We start from the raw sequence: 23,180 nt of genomic DNA on the forward strand, positions 1-23,180 counted from the left end.
CAGTTACCTGGTGGCCTAGAGCGGGGGGGCTTCCTCGACACTCGTGGTCTTCCACCCCCTCGAGTTACCTAATGCAGCGCCCAGTGTCACCGATTATCTCTCTCCTGAGAGTGCCCGGCAAGACGGGCATGGCTGCGGGGTGGGCGGTTTAGGGGTGGAGGGGGTAGACACCCATGTATTATAGGACCCCTCCTAGATGACAGTAATGATGGTATCCACAGCGGCAATGGCTGGGGCTGGCGTCTCTCGCTCTTCCCCTCAATCAAAGGGTCAGACGGAAGGAACCGGACGGGGTCACTGAGCAGAGAACCCTGGGCAGCGCCCACCGCTCCTCGAAGGCGTCAAGGGAGTCGGTGGATGCCTCCCAGAGGAACTCAGCCCGAATACATGAATGTACTGAGGATCGGAAAAAGGCCCTACAATCGCAGGACGCTTCATGGGCCAACCTCCCCTCTCTGGTTTTATAAATGGCTGTTTTAGCCAAGGCTAAGAGGAGGTTAACCAGGAGGTCTCGCGATTTTGTGGGGCCACGGATGGGGAGTGTATAGATAAAAAGGTGAGGGGAGAAATGAAGCCAAAAGCACAATAGAATATTTGTGAGGAGCCAGAAAAGGGGCTGCAATCTGGCACACTCTAGATATACGTTCGCCAGGGTTTCCCTCACATTACAAAAAGGGCAAGTATCTGGGATGGGGGTAAACCGTGTCACAAACACGCCTGTGCTCACAGCTCCGTGAAGGAGCCGCCAACTGATGTCCCCGACGGGCCTCGGGACCAAGGTGGAATACAGGCTGGCCCACCGAGGTTGCTCACCCTCCAAGGGTGGCAGGAGGTCCCGCCACTTTGTATCGGGGCGGGACACCAGGGTGTGGGCATGAAGGGTGTGAAGCGTGAGTGTGTATAAATATTTCCGTGGTGTGATTTGAAAACTGACCGGCTGCAGTTCATGCAGCCGGCTTGCAGTGAAAGGGTGAGGGGTTTGTTGGGATTGGCAGGGTAGGGGCCCAATGGAAAGGTCTGGTGGGCCTGGGGTAGAGGATGGGCGGGGTGCGCCCTTGCGCAAGGCTCGGTTGACATAAGCCTGAGCAGCAGGGGTCAAGGCGGCCTTCACCTCCTGAAGTACGCGCCGGGGAGTGCGGGGGCTGGAGAGCCCCATGCGCCGAGCGAGCATCAGGGGATCCAGCCAGTCTCTCCGGTCGTAGTCCAGGAGGTCTCCAACCCTCGTGACTTCTGCCAGGACCAACCTCTGGCACACCGAGCGGGACTCCGCCACCTGCACACGGAGTTGGGGATTGTGTAGCAGGGGCTCCGTGAGGAGATCTGCTCCCACGGTGGCCGCCACGGACCTGGTCTTAGAAACAGTTTCCAGGTCCGGAGGAAGTCCTGGTAGAAGACCGGCAGACCGGAAACCTCTCGGAAAACCTCTCGGACAAAGATAAAAGAGCTGCCGGTCGTATCGGAGCCCTTGGAAGCGGCGCAGAAAGGCATGCACCAATATGCTCCATGTCGAACTACCTGCACTATAAAGGAGCCTCTGCAGGGCCTGGAGGCGGAAAATGCGGACCTGAGTGTACAGACACTTCAGGCCCTGCCCTCCTTCCTTCAGGGGTAAATGAAGAACTCCAACAGGGGCCCAGTGCATTCCTGACGAAAAGAACTCCTGCAGAGTGCTCAGGAGGTACCCATGGTCTACTCTATCGAATGTCTTCTCCTGATCAAGAGACAGGAGGGCGAACGACAGACCATCTCTCTGCCCAAGTTCCAAAAGGTCTGGGAGCAGTGGTGGGTCGAGTAGGAGGAGGGTTAGTTTCAGGTGCCGGGTGGCCAGGGGCGTCTGCAACGATGGGGCCGATGTCCTGCCGGGTCTCGGGGGTCTTGGGTGCCCCTGCCCCCTGGGCCAAAGGGCAGTCTCTGCGGACATGCCCCGCTGAGCGACAGAGGTAGCACCGGGCCTCTCCGGTGGAGTAAAATACCCCAATAGCGGGCTCCTTGGTAGGGGACTAGGAAGGACCCCTCGAGCGCCTCTCCGTCACGCGCCGCTGCCGGTGGTAGAAGCTGCACTTGCCGGCAGAACGAAAGGACGTGACGGAGGGTGGGGTCCTTGCAGCCCAACGGGAGAGGGCGGATGACAGAGACAAGTTTCCCCAGGGTGGAGAGAGCGGGTAACAGGGCAGCATTGGGTAAAAAGGGAGGAACGGAGGTGAGGACGAGGCGAACGCCCAGGTCTTCTAGCGGCTCTAGAGGGACAAACACCCCCCCCCCCCCCCCGCCAGGCCCTTCTCCACCGCCTCCTGGGCGGCAGCCTCCGAAGCTAAGAAAAAAACGACCTTCCCATACATTTTGGAGGCCGCTACAATAGCCGTGGGTCCTACCACCTTCGCCAACGCCTGCATGTATGTCTCCACGTGGCGCGAGGCGGGCACCAGGAGGCAACGGACACCGTGCCTCCTGGTCAAGGTGGGGAAGGGGCCCCGGCCACTGATGATGGTAGCGGAGGCAGTGGGTGGGCGAGATGACAAGGCAGCAGGCAGGGGGGAGCCTGCCACCGCTCGGGCATACGTCCTGGGGGCCGGGGGAGGGACGTTCGCAGAGCTGATGGAGGGAATAGCAGGGAGGGACGCCATGGTCGATGACGAGGCCACAGCGGTGGGGGCAGCCCCTGCCATGGAGGGCCTAGTGGTTTTAGCGGGGCCCTTTCCTTTCTTCACGCCCTGGCCTTTCCGGCCAACTGGGGGGGATTCCTAGAACCTGGGGGGGCGGTGGACGTAGCAGCGGCAGTAATCGTCCCGGTGCCTCCTGCTGCTGGTGCCCCAGCGGAGGTGGTGGCAGGTGTTTTGACAGTGGGGGGGGGCTTGGGGGTTGGGCAGGGGGGTAGGTGGGGGAGGGACAACTGATATTGTTAGGGGGCCGCGGCCCTCTCATTCCCCACCATTGCGAGCAGGGAAAGACGGGGAGACACCAGAAGGGGGAAGCAGATTAACCGCTCCTCCCTGCTGGGCTGCAGGAGCGGGGGGTGCCAAATGGGTTGGATTGAAAGGGGGGGGGAAAATCAGGAATTGGGGTCCGGTGATAGGGGCAAGCTGTGGGATAAACAGTCCGGGGGAGGGGGGTGGACCTACGCACATTTGTCCAAAGAGTCTCGTTTGGTCGGCTGTTATGTCCGGTCCGAAAGGCAAAGTTCAAAGCAAACAGCTGGATCCGAGGCAGATGGCAGGTTGCCAGCAGGGACGGACGGCGGGGGGGCCGTGACAGTTGTAATAATGTTGGGGGGGGCACCGATGGATCGGGGGGCAGCTCCGTGCCACACCCCCTGTGCCGCCACAAACGCAATTAAAAGCCACAGTCAAACTCCCCCCCACGAGAGTATAATTCAAAAAATTACTCAGTCTTACGGCCCCCCTCCACGATGATTTGTAGCTTCCCTGGGTGATTTCTTCTGTCGTCTATCTTCTTCTTCTCCAGCTGTGTTGGTTTTGTACCAAAGCTTCCGGCATGCTGAGAATGTTGCAGAGATAATAAGGAATTCTGAGCTAACAGCAAATTGGCTGGATCTGGGGGCTTCCACTCCCCCCTCCGGATAGCGGGTCAGGAATCTTCCCCCCTTCCTCCGGGGGTTTCTGCTAAGGCAAATAGCTGCGCCCGGGAGCAGGCATGGGGGGGGAGGTGCTGGCGGCAAGTTGGCAGCTGACCAGCACTCAATGGCAGCAGAGAAAAACGGCAAAAAAACAAACCAAAACAAAAAAAGCATCTGGCCTGGTCGGGGGGGGGGGGGGACGGGGGACGGGGGGATGGACGACTAAGGCAGGCTCAAAAAGTAAGAAAAATCCAGGCCAGGGGGCCTTAGGAAAGAATAGAAACCAGATAGCTGAGGAGCAAGCGAGGGACGGCCCGTTTCCGAACAGGGAAGGCTCCAGAACAATCAGGAACCTTCTGGAGACAATTAAGACAGGCTGATTAGAACACCTGCAACCAATCAAGAAGCTGCTAGAATCAATTAAGGCAAGCTAATCAGGGCACCTGGGTTTTAGAAAGGAGCTCACCACAGTTTGTGGCATGCGTGTGAGAAGCTGAGAGCAAGAGGCGCTAGGAGCTGAGAGTGAGAATGCATACTGTTGGAGGACTGAGGAGTACAAGCATTATCAGACACCAGGAGGAAGGTCCTATAGTGAGGATAAAGAAGGTGGTGGGAGGAGGCCATGGGGAAGTAGCCCAGGGAGTTGTAGCTGTCGTACAGCTGTTCCAGGAGGCACTCTAGACAGCTGCATTCCACAGGGCCCGGGTTCCCCCCCAAATCCTGGTCAGACACAGGAGGAATTGACTTGGACTGTGGGTTCAGAAAAACGGCCCAGCTGAGGGCTGTCATGCAGCTCCAATAAGCACAAGACCCACCAACGTATAGCAGGAACTTTGTCACAGGATACTGAAGTGAAAAATACAAGAAATAGAATTATGAGGTCTTGAAAATCTTCCTCAGACTCAGAAACAGTTTGAATAGTTTTTCCCTGGTGATTCACAGCTCATGAGTTGTCTAACGGTATTAACGGGTTTTTATTTTATGCTTTCAACCTGAAAAAAATATGATGGCTTCTGACTTTTGTTGTCTTTTTCTTTCTTTTTATTTGTTTCTCTTTTGCTGATTTAACTGGATTCAATTTTGAAAAAGAATAAATGTCAGACGTGTCTGACATCATAAATATTGTAACATTTTCTTCTTACAAGCATTTTTTGGCTTCCTGATTCATATTTTAACCCTACCAGTGTTTCTTTAACCATCTTGTGCATACTGGGGTGCCTGCAGGCTACATTAACCGAAAGGTACATCAACCAAGTCTATTGAATCTGACACTGAGGTATCTGTGCTGATATTGGTGTCATATTCCATACCAGTGAGGGACTGTGTCACCAGCTGTCCTGCAACCTTGGGTGCCTCACAATGCTTGCTGTTGTAGCTCTCAACCTGGGCCACTCACAAACAAACAGCATGCAGAACACCACGAATGCCCATATATAGCTGCAGTCCTGTTTCAGCAACTCTGACCCTGCAACCTGTCAGCAACACACCACACACACTCTGGTTTCCAGCATTCATGGTTACTATTTGAGGGTAATCCCAACACATTCCCAGCCCGGAATTTTCCCCAAACATATGTTCTGCTCTGTCCAGCCCTCTCCTAGTCAGTTCAGATATTGTAGGTCTGTTGCCCCAGTAACAGGTCAACATCCAAAAGTTTCCTTCTTTAACTGGAGTTACCCAAACAGTTCAGTTTAAACACAACACTGAATTACTTTTGATAAAAAAATAAAACAAACGTATTTAACTACAAAGAGAAAGATTTAAAGTAAGTTCAAGTACAAAGTCAGTATTAAAGTCAGAAGTAGTTATGAGAGAAATATAGATAAAATGATTTCTAGTAGCTAAGACTTAACAAACTAGACTTGATTTAAGGTAAAACCTTTATTACATATTCCCAGCAACATGGTTGACCAAATTCTCAGATCAGAACCCCTCCAAAAGTCCAAAGTCTGGTTCCTTTATCTTCTTGGGTGAAAGAGAGAGAGAGTGAAGGAAGGAGAGAAAATATCTAGGGTGTTTTTGCTCCTCACTTTTATAGTTCAGTCGCCCTTTGAAATGCATTTTCTTGAGGGTTACTCCTAGATAAGGTTCCTTCCCACTGTGAGTATGGAAACATGGAGTATCATGGGAAAAGAGGTTCCATAGTGTTGTTTGCCACTTGACAGGTGATTGCTAATCAACTTTGACACCTGGCTAGAGGCATTAGTTTATCCTTTTCCTTTGAGGAACAGGTTTACTCCTTCCCCAGACTTGTCTAGCAAACACATTCCAGTCAAAATTTTGGCTTCTCTTCATAACTTTGCATATAATATTGCTACACACATTTCACCATATTATTGACCAATGGGTTATTAGTTTTAAAATGATAACTTACAAGGCATATTTTGTAGAAAGATTATTACAATAGTGTGTAGAATGTGAGTACAGGGATCCAGTTGGTCACAATTGACCTGTAGGATGAAGGTAAATGAACCAATGGGTAATTACTGCCAAAACTGTCAAGAGATTAAGGCCAACACTGTGCTATAGACATACATGTCAATGGCAGCTTTATGTTAATCTGTGAGTGTTTCCTTGATGATATTAGCAGAAATAGCCTGAAACACTCATGTGAAAAGGAGCTCATATGCATAACTATTTAGAGAGAGAATGAATAAATAAATAAGGATTTGGGGCTCAGTCTTACAGATTTTAATAAATAAGTCAAAATCCTTCAAGTGAAATTAAAGGGAGCTGAAACCATACATTTGAAATCAAGTGTCTAATAATCCCCAATCATATTCTATTTTCAGTTGACATGTGTGTTTGTGTGAAAGCAGATGTTATGAAAATGTTCTTGTTAAACTATGAATTGCTGTTTAGTAATTTGAAACCAGGGAGCAAATTTCCAGTTTTAGGACTCCATATATAACTACAAGAATTTTAATCCACAAAAAAGGAGATCCTTAAATCTGCTATCACTTTAATTTCATCTCTGGTATAACTTGATTACATTTTAAGGCACATATAATCACTGCTAGTATAAGCTGTGAGCTTCCTTATGCTCTTGTGTAGTCTCATTAACTACTAGCTCAAAGTAAAGCATAACGTTACATATTTGTAGGATCAGGGATACGAGGGTGACCAGATTTCTGGATTTTATAGGGACAGTTCCGATTTTTGGGTCTTTTTCTTCTATAGGCTCCTATTACCCCCCACCTCCTGTCCCAATTTTTCATATTTGCTGTCTGGTCACCCTAAGGGATACAGTTGCTTTCTTTGCCTTTTATCTTCTATTCTTGAATAAGGAGAAACTGGGAGTGATGGGAAGCGGTAGTCTTAGGAGTAAATAATAGTTTTATTTTAAAGTAATTAACAAGGAAATCATTCAATCGGATGATTAATGAATAGTTTCCCCTCCTATTTTATTAACTTCTAATTTGCATGGAAAATATAAATAATAGATGTAGTATATAAAAAAAGCCTAACCATTTAAATAGGATAGGAAATAAGAGCAGGACAGGAATTTCTGTACCCTGAATGTTTCTGTGTGGTTCCCCCATTGCTATGGGAACTTGCCAGTGATTTATTTGTCAGATTTATTTGGATTCCAAGAGGGAAGGAAACATTTCGCAGCTTCAGGGAAAAGAATGTAGGGAAATAGAGAACAACTAATGATTATTAGTGAACTTTTAATTTTCTGTTGGTTAAAATTAGAATGCAGTCTTTCCTAATTCTGTCTGCTATCTTAGCACAGTGGTAAGTAAACATTTTTAAAAAAATGGGGAGAAAGTGGGATAGAGAGCTGTAGGGGATGCAGTGTACTGCAAAGTCTGTTTATTTATCTTTGTGTGCAGGCTTCTTAGCACTTCAGAACTTTGAAACTAGAGCAACAGCGAAGAGAACACAAGGTCTCATAATAATGCCTGGATAGTTGATATCCCCCATCTGTTGGAAACATAAAATGGCAAAACACATAATTTCCAATATGTTCCTAGTATGTAATTGGGGATAACTTTCTATTCCAGAGAGTGGAGGAAGTAACCAGGGGGACAGCTATTTTAGACTTGATTCTGACCTACAGGGGGGAATTGGTAGCAAATTTGAAGGTGGAAGGCAATTTAGGTGAAAGAGAACCATGGAAGCTATCATTTCATGGTCAAAGGACAGGAAGGAATGAGAGCAGCACAATAAGGACAATGGGCTTAAAAAAAACCAGACTTTAACAAATTCAGAGAACTAGTAGGTAAGGCCTCAGGGGAAGAAAATGTAAGGGGAACACAAGTTCAGGAGAGATGGCAGTTTTTCAAGGAGACAGTATTAAAGGCACAACAGCAAACTATCCCAATCAAAGAGAAAGATACAAAGAATATCAGGAGGCCAATATGGCTCCATCAGGAGCTCTGTAGTAATCTTAAAATGAGGAAGACATCCTCTAAAAGATGGAAATATGGAAAAATTGTGAAGGAGGAGTAAAAATAATACCACAAGCTATGTAAGAATAACACCAGAAAGGCTAAGACACAAAATGAGTTATTCTTAGCAAGGGACGTAAAAGGCAATAAGAAGAGGTTCTTTAAATACATTAGGAGCAAGAGAAAAATGCGAGAAAGTGTAAGTGCTCTACTTAATGGGAAAGGAGAGTTAATAACTGATGACATCAAGAATGCTGAGGTGTTTAATACCTATTTTGCTTCCGTCTTCTCTAAAAGGGTTAATGGTGACCAGTCACTCAACAAGGTGGGAGGAATACAAGCCTCAAGGAATACAAGGAAAAAAACAGGTAAAAGAATATTTAGATAAGTTAGATGTATTCAAGTCAGCAGGGCCTGATGAGATTCCTCCTCAGGCACCTAAGGAACTACCTGAAGTAATCTTGGAACTGTTAATAATTATCTTTGAGAACACATGGAGCATGGGTGAGGTCCCAGAAGACTGGAGAATGGCAAACATCGTACCTAATTTTGAAAAAAGGGAACAAAGAGGACACAGGGAATTATAGACCAGTCAGCCCAATTTCAATACCTGGAAAGATAGTGGAACAAATTATAATACAATCAGTTAATAAGCACCTAGAGGATAATAGGTTATGAGGAATAGCCAGCATAGGTTTGTCAAGAATAAATCATGCCAAACCAGCTTAATTTTATTCTTTGACAGGGTTGCTGGCCTAGTGGATGGGGGAAAGCTGTAGATGTGATCCATCTTGATTTTTGTAAGGCTACATGACGTTCTCATAAGCAAACTAGGGAAACGTGGTCTAGATTAAATTAGTATAAAAATTATATAAAAATATTATATTATTAGTATTAAATTAGTGTAAGTCCAGTACACAACTGGTTGAAAGATCATACTGAAAAAGCATTTATCAGTGGTCAAACTGGGAGGGCATATCTAGTAGTCAGTCCCGGGTCCCATGCTATTCTATATTTTCACTAATGACTTGGATAATGGAGTGGAATGTATGCTTACAAAGTTTTCAGATGACACAAATCTGGGAGGAGTTGTAAGCACTTTGGAGGACAGGATTAGGCTTCAAAGGAACCTTGATAAATTGTAGAATTGGTCTGAATTCAACAACATGAAATTCAATAAAGACAAGTGCATAGTGCTATTCTTAAGAAGAAAAAATATTAAATGCACAACTAAAAAACAGGGAATAACTGTCTAGGTGGCTATCCTGCTGAAAATGATCTGGGGGATATCATGAATCAAATTGAATACGAGTCAACAATCTGCAAAAAAAGCAAATACCATTCTGTAGTGTATTAACAGGAGTGTGATATGCAAGACATGGGATTTAGTTGTCCCATTCTACTAGGCACTGGTGAGGCTTCAGCTTGAGTACTCTGTTCAATTCTGGGCACCACATTTTAGGAAAGATGTGAACAAATAGGAGAGAGTCCAGAGAAAAGCAACACAAATGGTAAAGGGTTTAGAAAACTTGACCTATGAGGAAAGGTTTAAAAAAAATGGGCATGTTAAATTTTGAGAAGATGACTGAGCGGGGACCTAAAAAGTCTTCAAATTGTTAAGGGCTCTTATAAAAAGGAGAGGGATCAATTGCTGTCCATGGCCACTGAAGATAGGACAAGAAGAGATTGGCTTAATCTGCAGCAAGGGAGAATTATTAGGGTAGATATTAGGAAAATCTTTCTAACTTTAAGGGTAGTTAAGCTCTGGAATAGGCTTCCAAGGGAGATTGTGAAATCCCCATCACTGGAAGCTTTTTATTATAAAACAGGTTGAACAAACACCTGTCAGGGATGGTCTAGGTTTACGTTGCGGTCCTGCCACGGTGCAAGAGAGAATGAAGATCCCTTCCAGCACTACATTTCTTTGATTCTATGTGAATGTTGATGTTACATGAAATTTGATGATGCATGGTCCTGCACTCACAGTAGCTTGTAATATTTTATTCAAAGTCCTACAGATTTTGTTTTGCTATTTGTGCTCATAGACAACTCATAACTCAGACAGATATCCCTCTCCTCTCTCTCTCTCTCAACCCAGTAGTATGGATGGGAATCATGTATAGCTGTTAGCAATTATTTTGCATTATTTCTCCTCTCACCCCTTAGGCCACAGGTATCCAAAACTCTGCCTAAAGGCTGCACTGGTAACACATCTAAAAAGCATAAAATGGAGCATAGCCGCCACTGTCATCTTGAATATGAAGCAGTGATAGAGGACACAGGTTACTACATGTGGAGCTCTAGATTGATCTGAATTCCTGCACTTTTTATTTGGAAGGAACGATGCATGCAGGGACTTGTATTCTCCTCAGGTTACCCCTACATATTCAACATGAGGGAAGATACAGACCCTATTTCACCTGTAGTTCACATTTGAACAAGGTCCACCATCCCCATGTGAGATGGACTTTTCCCTGCTGTTAACTGTGTAAATATATAAATAAGAACAGTTCTAATATACATTCTTAAGTTTCTTGCAAAGATTTGAAAAGATTTTGATTTATCCATTGTCATACATTCTGTGTTTCTTGTCTGCTGTCCAGCAAAATTAGGGCTGTAAGCAGTTCCAAGAAGTTGTAAAGAGCTCCCTTCACTGAAGATAAGTATATGAAACTTTTTCCTTAGACTGTGTCCTTCTGGCATGGCTCAACAGGAGTTTAAAACCCAGGAACTACGAAATCTTGCTACCAGTAGAGTTCCAGATAGATCCAGTTAATCTTTCTCTTCCAGCTCCTCATCTAGGAGTTCCTCAGTCATACGACATCCTGATACATTTCACTCCAAGTGGTTGGAAGCTGGAAAAAAAAAAAAAACCTTACTAGTAACATTCCCATTTCAATTACTTCTGTCTTGCGATGACTTCAGTACAGAATAACATTGTTTATTAAATGCTACTAACGGTGGGAATTTTACACAGAGTAGGTGAGGTAAACTGTCCCCTTAGCTACATAATGTCCAGTAATAAAGATGTCATCTGTGTCAGAGCTGTTTTTCTACATATTTTCTCATAGAAGGCTTTTTGGAGAAAAAAAAATGAGAGAGAGACCCAGAGCAAACACAAATTCCCTTGCAAGTTGAGTATTCTAAAGAAAAAAAACCTCCAAGGTTCCTTCAGCTTCTTCAGAGTAGTCTATGTTTTACTTCCAACTTTACAGCTAGCCTCACTCTGTTATTGATTATTTATTTTACCTGTGCCATAACCATCTTAGAAAAAAAAATTATCCAAGCCACGTTCACAAACATGAGACAGAGAGATTACATATACCTGTCGGTATAGAAACTGTGAAGAATTTATCAAATTCTTAGCTTGAGTCATAGTCCTGACTGTGGCATGAAGGAGATTTGCTTGAAACCAGAATCTTAAGTGAACATGCCCTTCAAAGCCTGCTTTTTCATTTCAGAAAGATCCACATAAAAAAATTGAAAAGTATGAAGACATAAGTAAAATTGAGCTACTGCAAGATATTTTTTCTGTACCCTGACCCAATAGTTTTGTGGGGTTTTATGTAGAATTTCAGAGGAAGAGGGAAAGTAGAACTACTTCTCACTAATAAGGAGAGAAGGGCTGATTTTAGTTGAGAATATGAAAATTACTGATTTAATTAGAGATGAACCTGAATGAAAATACCTCCAAACTTTCAGAGATTTTAAGTTCTAATTTTACGTTTAGAGGCTTCAATCAATTCATATTTTAAAGACAATTTAAACCTTCCATTCTAATTATTTTAAAGTTACTGAAAGATAAGTTAATTTTCATGAATTGCTATGAGTGCCAAAACACTTTTAAAACAGAGATGACTTTGCTTAATAGCCTTGTGCTTATATATTGAGATAGTTGCTTTCTTAATCATGGTAAAAGTAGATGAATGCTTTATTTCCAATGTGCTAGGACTTATACATCTGTATAGCTGTACAAAATTTTATATGTGCCAGATGGTGCCCAGCTGCCATGCAGGTCCTTAAGAGTGCACAAGCACAGGAGAACACCAAAAGATTGTAGCTGTACAATCTGTCCCCCAGATAGAAATCTGGAAGTGCAACTCTTTACTGTCTCCAACATGGGCCAGTGTCTATTATACACCATTAAGCCTATTGCTATCTATAAGTTAACCAACCTGTTAAAATTGCATATTAGAATATTCTAGAATTTATTAATTAAAACTAAAGGTACTTTAAATTTGATACAGATAATCAGTTGACGTAATCAAATCAAAACAAAAAACAACTCAGACATTTCATCCTGAAGGTTCAAATTGCTTTTCACCTTATCCACATAGAGGAATCACTTATACCACACTGTTTTGCAGACCTCATAGGGATAGAATGTGACAACTATTCCTCACCAGCTAAGCTTCATAACAGAGTTTTTTAGACAAGCAAATATCTTCTCCAGATGAGAACTTTAGCGAGGCAGAATATAACAACCAAAGCTGTAATTTGCCCAGGAGACGAGGGCTAATGCCCCATCTGTTCTGAAAGGCTATGACATTGACATCAGCTAATTATTCATTAACCATGAATCAATTTGATGCAGAAGCTGAAACATTCCGAAAGTGCATTCACTGCCAAAGTTCTAAAGAAAGTTAAACCACTAAACAGTTGGATGTGTCTAGCCAGCCTCTTAGATGCTTAGAGTTTGTTAAAGTGATACATTTGATATTTGATTACAGTAATCTATTCTGCAGCTGTGGATACTAGTTAATTCAAATTTAAATTACCAATTAGGTGTGAAGAAAGAAGGAAGGTTTATCTTCGTGTTCTAATCAATAATCAACACACTGGTGTATATCATGGCATACACATGCAGAAGTTAGATAAAAACATAAAATCCTCTTGTTGAAAGTTTGCAATATAACACTACTTTATTTCTTAGAATTCAGAATAATCACATGCAAGAACCCCAAAACAGAGACAAAATAGGCTGATACCTGAAACAGAGACACAACTCACCTCACCTTCCTTTAGGCTGTCTGTTTGCAGAATGACTGCTGGTAGGCCCAAATCCCATGCTTCCCTACAGAAATTCCTAACATGCAGGCAGGACCAGGAAAAGCTCATGAAGTTTAAAGAGAGAGCTTACAACTTTAAAGTTTTCAATACACCACAGAATACCAGATTAAGGTATCTTGTTCAGAGTATCATATTGGCAGTCTAGATAATCTGGTAAGGATCATGAACTATAAATATTTGTCCTGTTGTCTCATTGTCACATTAAACTGAATGCACTCCTCATTCTAAGATATAACCCATCTCTTATTTTATTTTCATAGTTATTTGTTTAGCCTCTTTTGATTATAGAAATTACACTGGAAAAAGACCCAGTAGTTTTTCTTGTCCACTCACTTCCATTGCAATTATATTTCCCATAGACATCCCATCTATTTCCATGGTAATTTAAATCTCTCTAGATATGGGCCTTTCATAAAGACTTGTAGAACTCTGGGTTAAACTTTTCCCTGATATTCAGCCCACTTTGTTCTTTCTAAAAAACTATATCCCATTGTTCCTGGTTATTATAATAATAATAATTCTATTTCTAATCAAATATTCACAATCTAACATATTTGTAGATAGCTATTTTCCTCCTTTAATTGCAATTTAAGCAAGTTATACTGTTTGTATACAATTAGTTTTTAATCTTTCCTAATAGGATATCACTTCCAGCCTCTCAGCTGCTTTCATTGTTGTTTTTTTCTACAATACTTTGCTATTTTTCTACATTTATTTTTCTGATAAGATGTGCAAGAAATAAATGTATTTATGTTAGATGCAATCTCATGAAAGTCTCTTAGAAAAAGACTGTCACCTCCCTGACTCATAAATCCAAAATTAAATTAGTTTGGCTGCTATATCATATTGCAAACTATCTCCTATCTATAGGTTGAGCACTTTTGCTCTTCTCTGTCTGTTTCAGCATTATTCCTCTGTCAGAACTTTCTTTGAACTAAGTATTGGGGATACATTTATCTAACTTTTTCTTGCTTTTATTGAGGTTGAACCTCGATTTTCTACCCATATTTCTATCCTCATCATTTTAAACAATTTCTCCATTTTCTGAATCTGTGAATTTCATTAATGTTCTGTTTACCCCCTCTGCTGAGTCATTTATAAAAACGTTAAATAAGATTTCACAATGCAGCTATTACAACTCTCCACTGGACATTCCCCCCAGCTATATGCATTAGTTTATCCCAAACCCTTATTTATTCAGCCGTTCATATTACGGTACTCAGAGCTAAATTCATACGTATGTTTGCGGGGGGTTTTGTATTTTATCCTCATAGCCTATCCTTCCTTACTTCTGTCCTTTACTGCTCCTTCATCCTCATTTTTTTTTTCCTGTGGTATCACCTACTCCCTGTCAGCAAGTCATGTCATTAGTAGGTGGTGTCTTACATGGTGCTTCCAGCATTTGAGGCTTTCACCCTGTCTCAGAACAATTTCTATGCAAAATGTAGCTTACATGCTCTAAGGAATCAATGACGCAGTCAGAATATATATATACACTAAGAGATTCTTGTGTCAAGGAATATTGGATGTCAACACACAGCAACACTGCAATACTAAGTCACCACTACCTCATGCAAAATCAGAGCAATATGTGTAGCGGCTCATCTGGGGCCCTTAATCTCTCTGTTGCCTCATTCACGTAACTGGACCATATTCAGTGTGTAACCTGAAATCTAGCATTTCAGTATGGTCAGAATTTTGAATGTAGAATGTTTTTTTTTAAGACTTGTCTTTTCTAACTGTCTGCAAAGAAAGCTGTGGTTCACTGTAGTCTGAAGACAGTAATACAAAAAATGCTGGTGGTTAGTTAGGTGAATGGATCTTGTACTGTTCTGCTAACTGGAACTACTGATTTAGTCCAGGAATCACAATTGGATTAATTATATTTTGTTGTACTTGAATTTATAATCTGAGAGCTTTCATTTTGCTTTCTTTCTTTTTACCACCTGAACAAAACGTGGAATGGCAAGATTATCAAGATTATTATTATTGTTGTCCGTACTGATGACAAAATGCTGCTTTGTATTTCATAATTATTTTTCTCCCAGAAATATCCTCATTTATTTAGACAATGTCAGGGTTGGTAGCCAGAAAATTTGAACACTCTATTTCATTTGCTTGTTTGTGAAGTTCATGTGACTGCTAATGGGTTTTTCTGCATAAGAAATTAGCATCAGCAACCTACACTTATAAAACACCCTAAAATAACAAAGCAGTGTTCCTTTGCATGTATGATGGAAGAAAGCATTAAAGAAACATGGTACATTGTTGAAATTTCCTCTGGGTACTGAAAATAGATGTCAGAAATGTTGTTTTAAGTTTCGTGAAGGCTGGCCCTGTGGTTAGTGCAAAGTGCCACCTAACCCTTATCGAGAAATCCTACTGAATTTAGAGGATAATGCCAAAAGAGTTCCATAGAAGTTACACACAAAAATCCTGTAGATGTTAATAGAGTCAGATACCATTCCTATGCAATTAAAAAAAATAACATAGAAATTCTGCATACTATATTTCTGGTACAGAATTGTATCCACAAAAATTCGATGGGAAATTTATCAATATTGATTAAACTCTACAGGACATTTCATTCTAACACCTGGTCTTTCAGTGAGTGGGAGAGCTTCAGAATTAGAACATTCCCTACCAGGATCCCCTTTGGCCCCTTGGTAACAATCCCTGTGGCCAACCTGCTGTCAGAGAAACCTTGAAGCCTGAATAGATTATCACAATTTTTTTTAAGGTAGACCATGATGTGCTGTGGTGTGGGGTCTTCAGCAATAGCAAGTTTCCCCATTGGGGATCTAGCTATTGGAAATCATTCCCTGAGGTATAAAAGCTTAACAGAATCCTTGACAATGCTTCTCTTGTTGATAAGCTGGGAAACAATATCGAATATTTTTGTTTTGTTTTGTTCTATACTCTAGTTTTTCCAGTCTTTTCCTGTCAAGAAGTGTTGTTGCCTTTAAAGTGTGTGTGTGTATTAAATAATTGATTTAGAGTCCTGATATATGGTTATTGAAGCTACTTGCACAGTGAAAAGGTTCTTCAATGTCAGATACCTCTTCTAATAATGAATGGATTCTAATATAGCTTTAATAACTGATTGTCACTGAGCATAGGCAACTTGCATTATATCTGCCAGAGAAACTTACATTAAAGTTGTACTTCAGCCTCTTTATTGATCATGAGCCAAAAACATCAGTTTGCAGTGAAAATAGCATGCAAAAAAGAGGCCAAGACATTGTCATGGGTAGATTTTTTCTGTTGGCTGTAGCTTGTACTAACTTAAATGGATGTACCTAAAGGTTAAAAAAAAGTTGCATATTCATATAATTTAAGGTAGATTAATATTTTAAACAAACAAAAAATAATTGAGAAAGTCTTTGCCCATATCTTATTCTTATAAATGGAGATTTATTCCAAGGTGCAGAAGAGAAATAGATGCCCAAATCTCATTGAATTTCAATGATATTTTGGGGGCCCACTCCCTCAGGCTCCTTTGAAAATTGTAGCTATAACCACCACATGTTTTTATCACCATCTTCCCCTCCCCTCTTAATTTATTCTTTGCTGTGCCTCTACTTTTCTCCTATGTTTACTGTATTCCCTCTCTTCTCATTTACTTAACCATCCTCACGCTTTTCCTTCCCCACATTTCTACTGCATTCCTTTATTTTTCTCCCCTTTATCTCTGATTTTATCTCTCATCACCCTCCCTCCCCAGCTCCTAAGGTCTCTGCTTTCATACATATCCTCTCCACTCTGATTGCCAAGATCTCTACTCCTTCCTCCTGCCCCCGCCCCAGCCACAGTGCTTTGTATCTGGGTATTTTTTTCTCCTTACATCCCAGATGATCCTGGATGGAAACATTAATGGGAAAAGACTGTCTAATTGGTTCTGTAGTCAATAAAAAAAAAAGTTCATGAACTATAATTTTAGTTTGTAAATTCAAACCTAAAAAGGATCCAAACTTGGTATTGTTTGGGACTTTTATCAAATAAGTGTCTGATGGCCATGCACTAGAATACAATAAAGCTATCAATGTTATATCTGCTAAAGAAAACCTCAACAACAAATTGCTCTAAGTGTAGAGTGTAGGCTTAGTAACGTGATCATCTACAAAGTGGTACATAATTCATAAATCTATTCTGGGTAAATGAAAAGGTACCGGGTAATGTATGGGTGGGGGTCCCTAGTATAACTCTACTGTGAATGAGCCTGCAATCAAAATAGCTGGTAACAAAATAACTCATCGACAGTTGAGTCTACTGTGCTGTTTTCCTGGATAAACTCTTAGTAAGCTCAGTTGAGCTATTCACACCATGTGCACCAAGGATAAATTGCCTCAATAAAAATTCTATTAAAGCTAAAGAAAATTATCTCCAAGATTCTGACACATTTGGGTGGATGAGTGAATACATGTAATCTGGTAATCCCTGTTCTAATTGGCAACAATAGACTTTTGGGGACCTTAACATTGGCCCAGATTAGTTAAATGCTGAGAATTAACTTTAGCATAGCAATAACATTCTTCTCAGCTGTAAATAGTTGTGTTGTGTTTGTTCATGTCACAATGTAAGGCTTTTGCTTACATCTCACTGAAGTGCATTTCTCATTCTTTTTTACCTGCAGTCCTAAAGTGGATGTGTTTGCATATATTTATTAGGAGATGGGCAAAATGCGTTGAACAAAATAACTTGACTGGATGATTAGCATTCTGAACCATTTGTTTATCATATGATAACCACCAGTACTGTAAATAGTTAACTATGTGTTCTTTCATTTGTTATGCCAACCAAAAGGATGGTGTATAGCTGCACTGCTCAAGGAGCAGGTCTAGAAAGAAAGTAATTCAGGATCGGACCTAACTCCTCTCTAGCCTCTTTCTTGCACTCTGCTCACCAGAGGGGAAGAACAGATGTGAACACTCCTTGATTTGCCCTACATTTGTAAGTGGCTCGTATGCAGCCAAAGAAGAGAACAGAAGCTAGCGGCTTTGCCCCTCTATCTGTGCAAGGCAATTCAGGAATCACTCTTTATTCAGCCCTAAATATAAAGAAATATAGCAACATCAGACACACTGGTCCGGTAACTGTTGGTAACTGTTGCCTTTTCCTTGGTGATGGTTGCCATACAATATGGTATGGTGCTGTAGCATAGAATCTGTAAAGGAAAGAAAACAAAAGAGTCACCCAGGTAGACCATATAGGAGTTGTTTGGGGGTAATGTATGCCCAATTACTGTTGCTTTTTGCTGTGCCAGTGACCTGGCTGTCTTCCTGTCTTTTAGAGATGATTGAAGAGCTATCCTTTCTAGGCTGATGCAAAATATTTAATTTTAAGTAGTGTATTTCAAAACAAAACAAGGCGAGGAAATATGCTGGAGCTGTTTTGAGCACTATGCTCTCTGAGAGGTAGATATCTAATGAAAACTGCAATAGGCAAATGATGCTGGACTTTTTCTTGTCCCTAGAGATAGATGCCCTTATATTTAGTTTTTCTGGTTCTGATTTTATTTTTAGGTGGTGAAATGGGTTGGGATACAACAGATGCCTTTGACAATAAATCTGGGACATAGATGTGGAAAAGAACAGCTTGTGACTTAATTTTTTATTTCAATCAGTGAAGAAGTAGCTATTATTGGGAGAAATAAAGATTAGTCAGACATTTTTGTTGTCAGACTGGTTGACAGCTGTACTATCAATGACCGTGGCAAGTACCAGTTACCTTTCTGGGTTAGTTGACGACTTTACATGTTTGAGACTACTATTCACTTCTTGGCTTATCTCAGCATGGTAAGATATTAATTTTTCAAAAGGGTGCTTTTATTTTTAAAAACTTCATTTTTAATTTATTTATTTATTTTTACATCAGTCATCTCCAGAAATCACAAAACAATTATCACAGTAAACAGTAATTGCTCAGGAAAGCACCTAGAATGACTACCAAATCCAACAGAGTATGTCTTTCCTAGTCAGGGTTCCTGCGCAGTCAAGAAATTCAAGGCTTCCCACATTATATGGTAGAGAGGCCCTAGGTATAGAAATAATCTGCTTCATTAAGCTCAATCCTCCACACCTTAGAATTTCTTTTGAAGCAGAAGTAAGAAATAAAAAATGAAACTCCCGAATAATTATTTCTTTAAGAGCATATTATGCATGTATCACAAAATACATAACATTAAATACATTACTTTATAGTGTGGAATAGCATATATTTAATAGCTTTACTGAATTAACTTGAGCATTTTACTTTTCCAGTCACTTAGCTGCTAAGTGTACTTATGTATAGGTACTGTAGTACCTGGAGCAAAACACACTGCAGATGCAGTGTCATGTATTTGGTCTCTTACTTTTAAGAGCCAACATAGCAATAGCACATCTGTGCTTCAGAGGAACAATGCCACAGCATCACAGGAGAAGAGCATAATAGCAAAGGAGTTAAATTAATGTATTTTGGGGAAAAGTATGTGATTAACAGCAAGCATACCAACCTCTTCTATTCCTGAACCAGGATAGCTACAGTGCGGACATTAACATGCTGTCCTATCCATGTGCTTTCTTCCTGTTCTAGAAAGTGATAAGAGTTATTTAGTCTCCATTCCAATTTAATCCTTGCCAAAGAGTTCCCAATTAGAACCAGCTATTATATTATTTTTTGTGATGTGGGCACTTGCCCCCTGGGAAATGGATTGAGAAAATCACCTTCATTTTATGTGGATATTGTAATTAGAGCCGTTCGGAAATTTTGTGACAGAAAATGCCCGTTTCTCAAAAATCAAAAAAATTCATAGGAAAACTTCAATTTTTCTGATAATTTCCCACCAGGAAAATCTAAAGGACAGCTGACCATCTGCAAGGGTGTTGTCAATTACGCTTTCTGCCTGCAAGGAGAAAGTAAAATTGTCAACCGCCTAACAGGTGGGCTGCCAAGAAGCTGAAAATTCCAACAGAATTTGTCAAACTCCTTTCTATGAAAAAAAAAAGTTTTGACTTAGTGTCCCCATCCAGGATCATATTTTTTCATAAATGCAAAACATTTTGTGGGATGGAATTGCCAGCCAGCTGTATTTGTGATGTATAAACAAAATGGTTGCATATAAGCTTCAGGGGTGAAATCCTGGCCCCATTGAAGTTAATGGAACCAAAATTTCCCCCATATCTCTAGTGCCCACTTCACTTTCTTTATTAACGGATGTTTTCTTCATTTAGATAATAATGTTTTTCTATTAGAATAATAAATAGGCAGGTGAAGCATTCTCCTCATGCAGCAGAGGAGAAAGAAATCCACACTTGGTACAGTAGAGGAACCCTGGCCTTCAGCATTACTGGAAGTAATTATAAAAGTCAAAGTAACTTTAAATATAATTTTCCATAGATGTCAGAAGAAAAATAACACTGATCAGTATGGAACTGTAAGGCCATTTTAGGAAATTTCCTGAGAGAGAAGTGCAGTAACAAGAATGAAGCTACATTGCCTAGATTTTTTTCTTTGTCCTCTATAGCTCTCAAACCTCCAGTTTCCAAAGTTATGACACGCATCAAGCACTACCAATGTCAAAGACCTACTAAACAACAAAAGAGCAGGAAGCCTGAGATGATACAGAGATCATATCTAAAGTTTTCAAGATCACTTTTTGGAATCATTACAAAGTCAGGAATAGTGGGTAACTCAACATCGGATTTAAGTGGGTCATAGCTAAATTTCTGCAATGATTAAGAGGTAAAATTACTGTATAATGATATATTGCTGGGAATGTATAATATTTGACTCTCTGAAATTTTTTTTAAAAAAAGGAAATTGAATTAGATGGAACAGAAATTGAATGAGTATCAAGATTTACAGCATGCCTGAAAGCACTGAAGAGGTTAAGCCTGTACTTTCATTATTCTGTCTCTCCTCACTCATACCCTCACTAGGTCTCTTGAAACACAGCTCAAAGTCTTTTTTTCCCCAAACATTCTTTCCCCCCAGCCTTATTTTACAAATGTAAGAGTTCTTTACATCACAGCAGTTTTTTGGGAGGGGGTCACATTTTTGTGTACTGTGACACTGGCTTAACATTTTCTTTTCTCTTGACTTAGCCTTAGAGAACACAGTAAAAGGGAAACTATTTTTCAATTATGGGCGGTTACCTGAAAGAAGCTGATGCAAAAAATGTCAGTCTGCAGCCTTAATATTTGTGATTACAAGAGTAACAAGAAAGTGATCAATAGTGGCCATTGTAAATCCAAGACAGATGTGCAAAGAGAGGAGCTTTGTTACATAAATTTTGGAGAATTATGTACTTCAAATGGGACTTGCATTTCAGCCACTCAATATAATTTTGTTTCCAAGTCCATCACACACCATCCAGCACCCATTATGCCACTGAATTCATATGGAAAGACTCACTGACTTCAGTGGGCTTTGGGACCCTAAATCTATAGAAAAAAATAAGATTTTATTTATTTATTTATTTATTTGTTTATTTATTTATCTGAGTTCTCTGAAGACCACACTGCTGAATGTCTTAATTCCAAAAAAAAAAAAAAATCATGGTCAAGATTTTCAAAATTAGGAGCCTAAAATTGGTCTCCTGAATTCATAGTAGGAACTGAAATCAGCAATTCAGTTGTCAGATCACTGAGTTCTCAGCATCTCCCACTGACTTCAGTAGGAGCTATTGGGTGCTCAGCACTTCTGAAAATCAAGCAGCTTATGTAGTTTCCTAAATATGGATTCAGGAGACAAGCTTTTAGCTGCCTACTCTTGGAAATAGCTGGCTACCAACACTTGGGCTGATATTTCAATTTAGACAGTAGCCTTAACCAATGAATTCAGGAGTCACATACTTTAGTTCTATTTTAAGTTTCCACTCAGAAATCAGAATTAAATTGGCTGACTTAACATGTTATGTCAGTTAAATACTATCCTTCTGAGAGAATTGTGTCCCCATAGTGTTAAAACATAATATTCCAAAAACTTCTGATATGGGCACCTGACACTAGTTAAACAGCAGTTAACATCAGGAAGTTTGGACTCCCAGCATGAGTTCAATAGAATGATGAATTTGTGCTTATTCTAATAGTTGTTCAAAAAGGAGTAAAGAGATTCAATTGAGTCTTATCAAAAGAGAAATCTTATGTCCTAGGTATTTTTAATTTTCTATTCTAATACAAAACTAAATGAACTGGCATTGATGCAGATGTTCATGTCCGTGTGAAGGTTATTGCTGGGTATATATTAGCTGCTACATTTGTCTGCATAACATTGCTTTGCTAATTAAATGCTGTATAAAATAGTTCAGAATGCTTTCTTATAAGCAAAGTAGTTTAGAAGTACTGTCACCAGGTGAGGTGCAGGTAACTAGAATGGTTCCTCTTACATGCTGAGTGGGACTAAATCCCTATCATTAGCCTTGCTGCCCAGTTTTCATCTATGAAGGAGATGTGTAAGCTTAACATAAAACCAAAGTTCAGTTTGCCATGTTAATTCTGTGTATGTATACAGCAAATACACATTTAATTGAGGAGTCAGTGAGATTGTGGTTAGAAACAGGAACATCCTGAGGCATATGCAGCATATGTGGCTGCATAGGGCACCCAGAAATTTGGGGCACCACCGGGACAGCAGGTAAGAGCAGGTCGGATCCCGCACACCCAATGTGCGCTGCAGTCTCCTTAAGCAGGAGCCATATTCACAGAGCCAAATGCACTGGTGTGGTGCATTATGCATGAGGGAGAGGGTGCGGGGGTCTCTGCAGGGAACTCTGACGCTCTGCTGCTGTGAGGCAGGCTGGGTGACTTGGTATACTTTTCTGCCTCGTCCCTCCCGCCAGGCTGTGAGCCCAGACTGCCGCAGACGTGTGAAACTTGGTGTGGTCAGCAATGGGTGGGGGGAGGGTTCTTCTGGGTTTCCGCGGATAAGGGTGGTGGCTATGACCCAAGTCAAGTATAGGGGCACTAGTTTAATAGCACTGCGTAGGGCCCCATAAATCCTAAGGACAGCCCTGGTTAGAAAATTTTGAAACGCTTGAAATGTCAATAAATAATCAAATAGAGAAAAAATTGGCCAGCTTTAAGGATCAAAATGATTAAAACAGGGACATTATTACCTTGTGAGTGTGTGTATATATGTATGTGTATGTATGTATATATATA

The 23,180-nt window shown here is 41.1% G+C and overlaps 1 protein-coding gene across 2 annotated transcripts in view; it reads left to right on the forward strand.

Moving 5' to 3' along the window:
* Positions 1 to 23,180, forward strand: part of IL1RAPL1 (interleukin 1 receptor accessory protein like 1) — a 1,122,430-nt gene that overhangs the window by 198,689 nt on the left and 900,561 nt on the right. The gene's annotated exons all lie outside the window — the stretch shown is intronic.

This window comes from Lepidochelys kempii, chromosome 1, assembly GCF_965140285.1.
Source record: "Lepidochelys kempii isolate rLepKem1 chromosome 1, rLepKem1.hap1, whole genome shotgun sequence".
Taxonomy (NCBI): Eukaryota; Metazoa; Chordata; order Testudines; family Cheloniidae; genus Lepidochelys; species Lepidochelys kempii.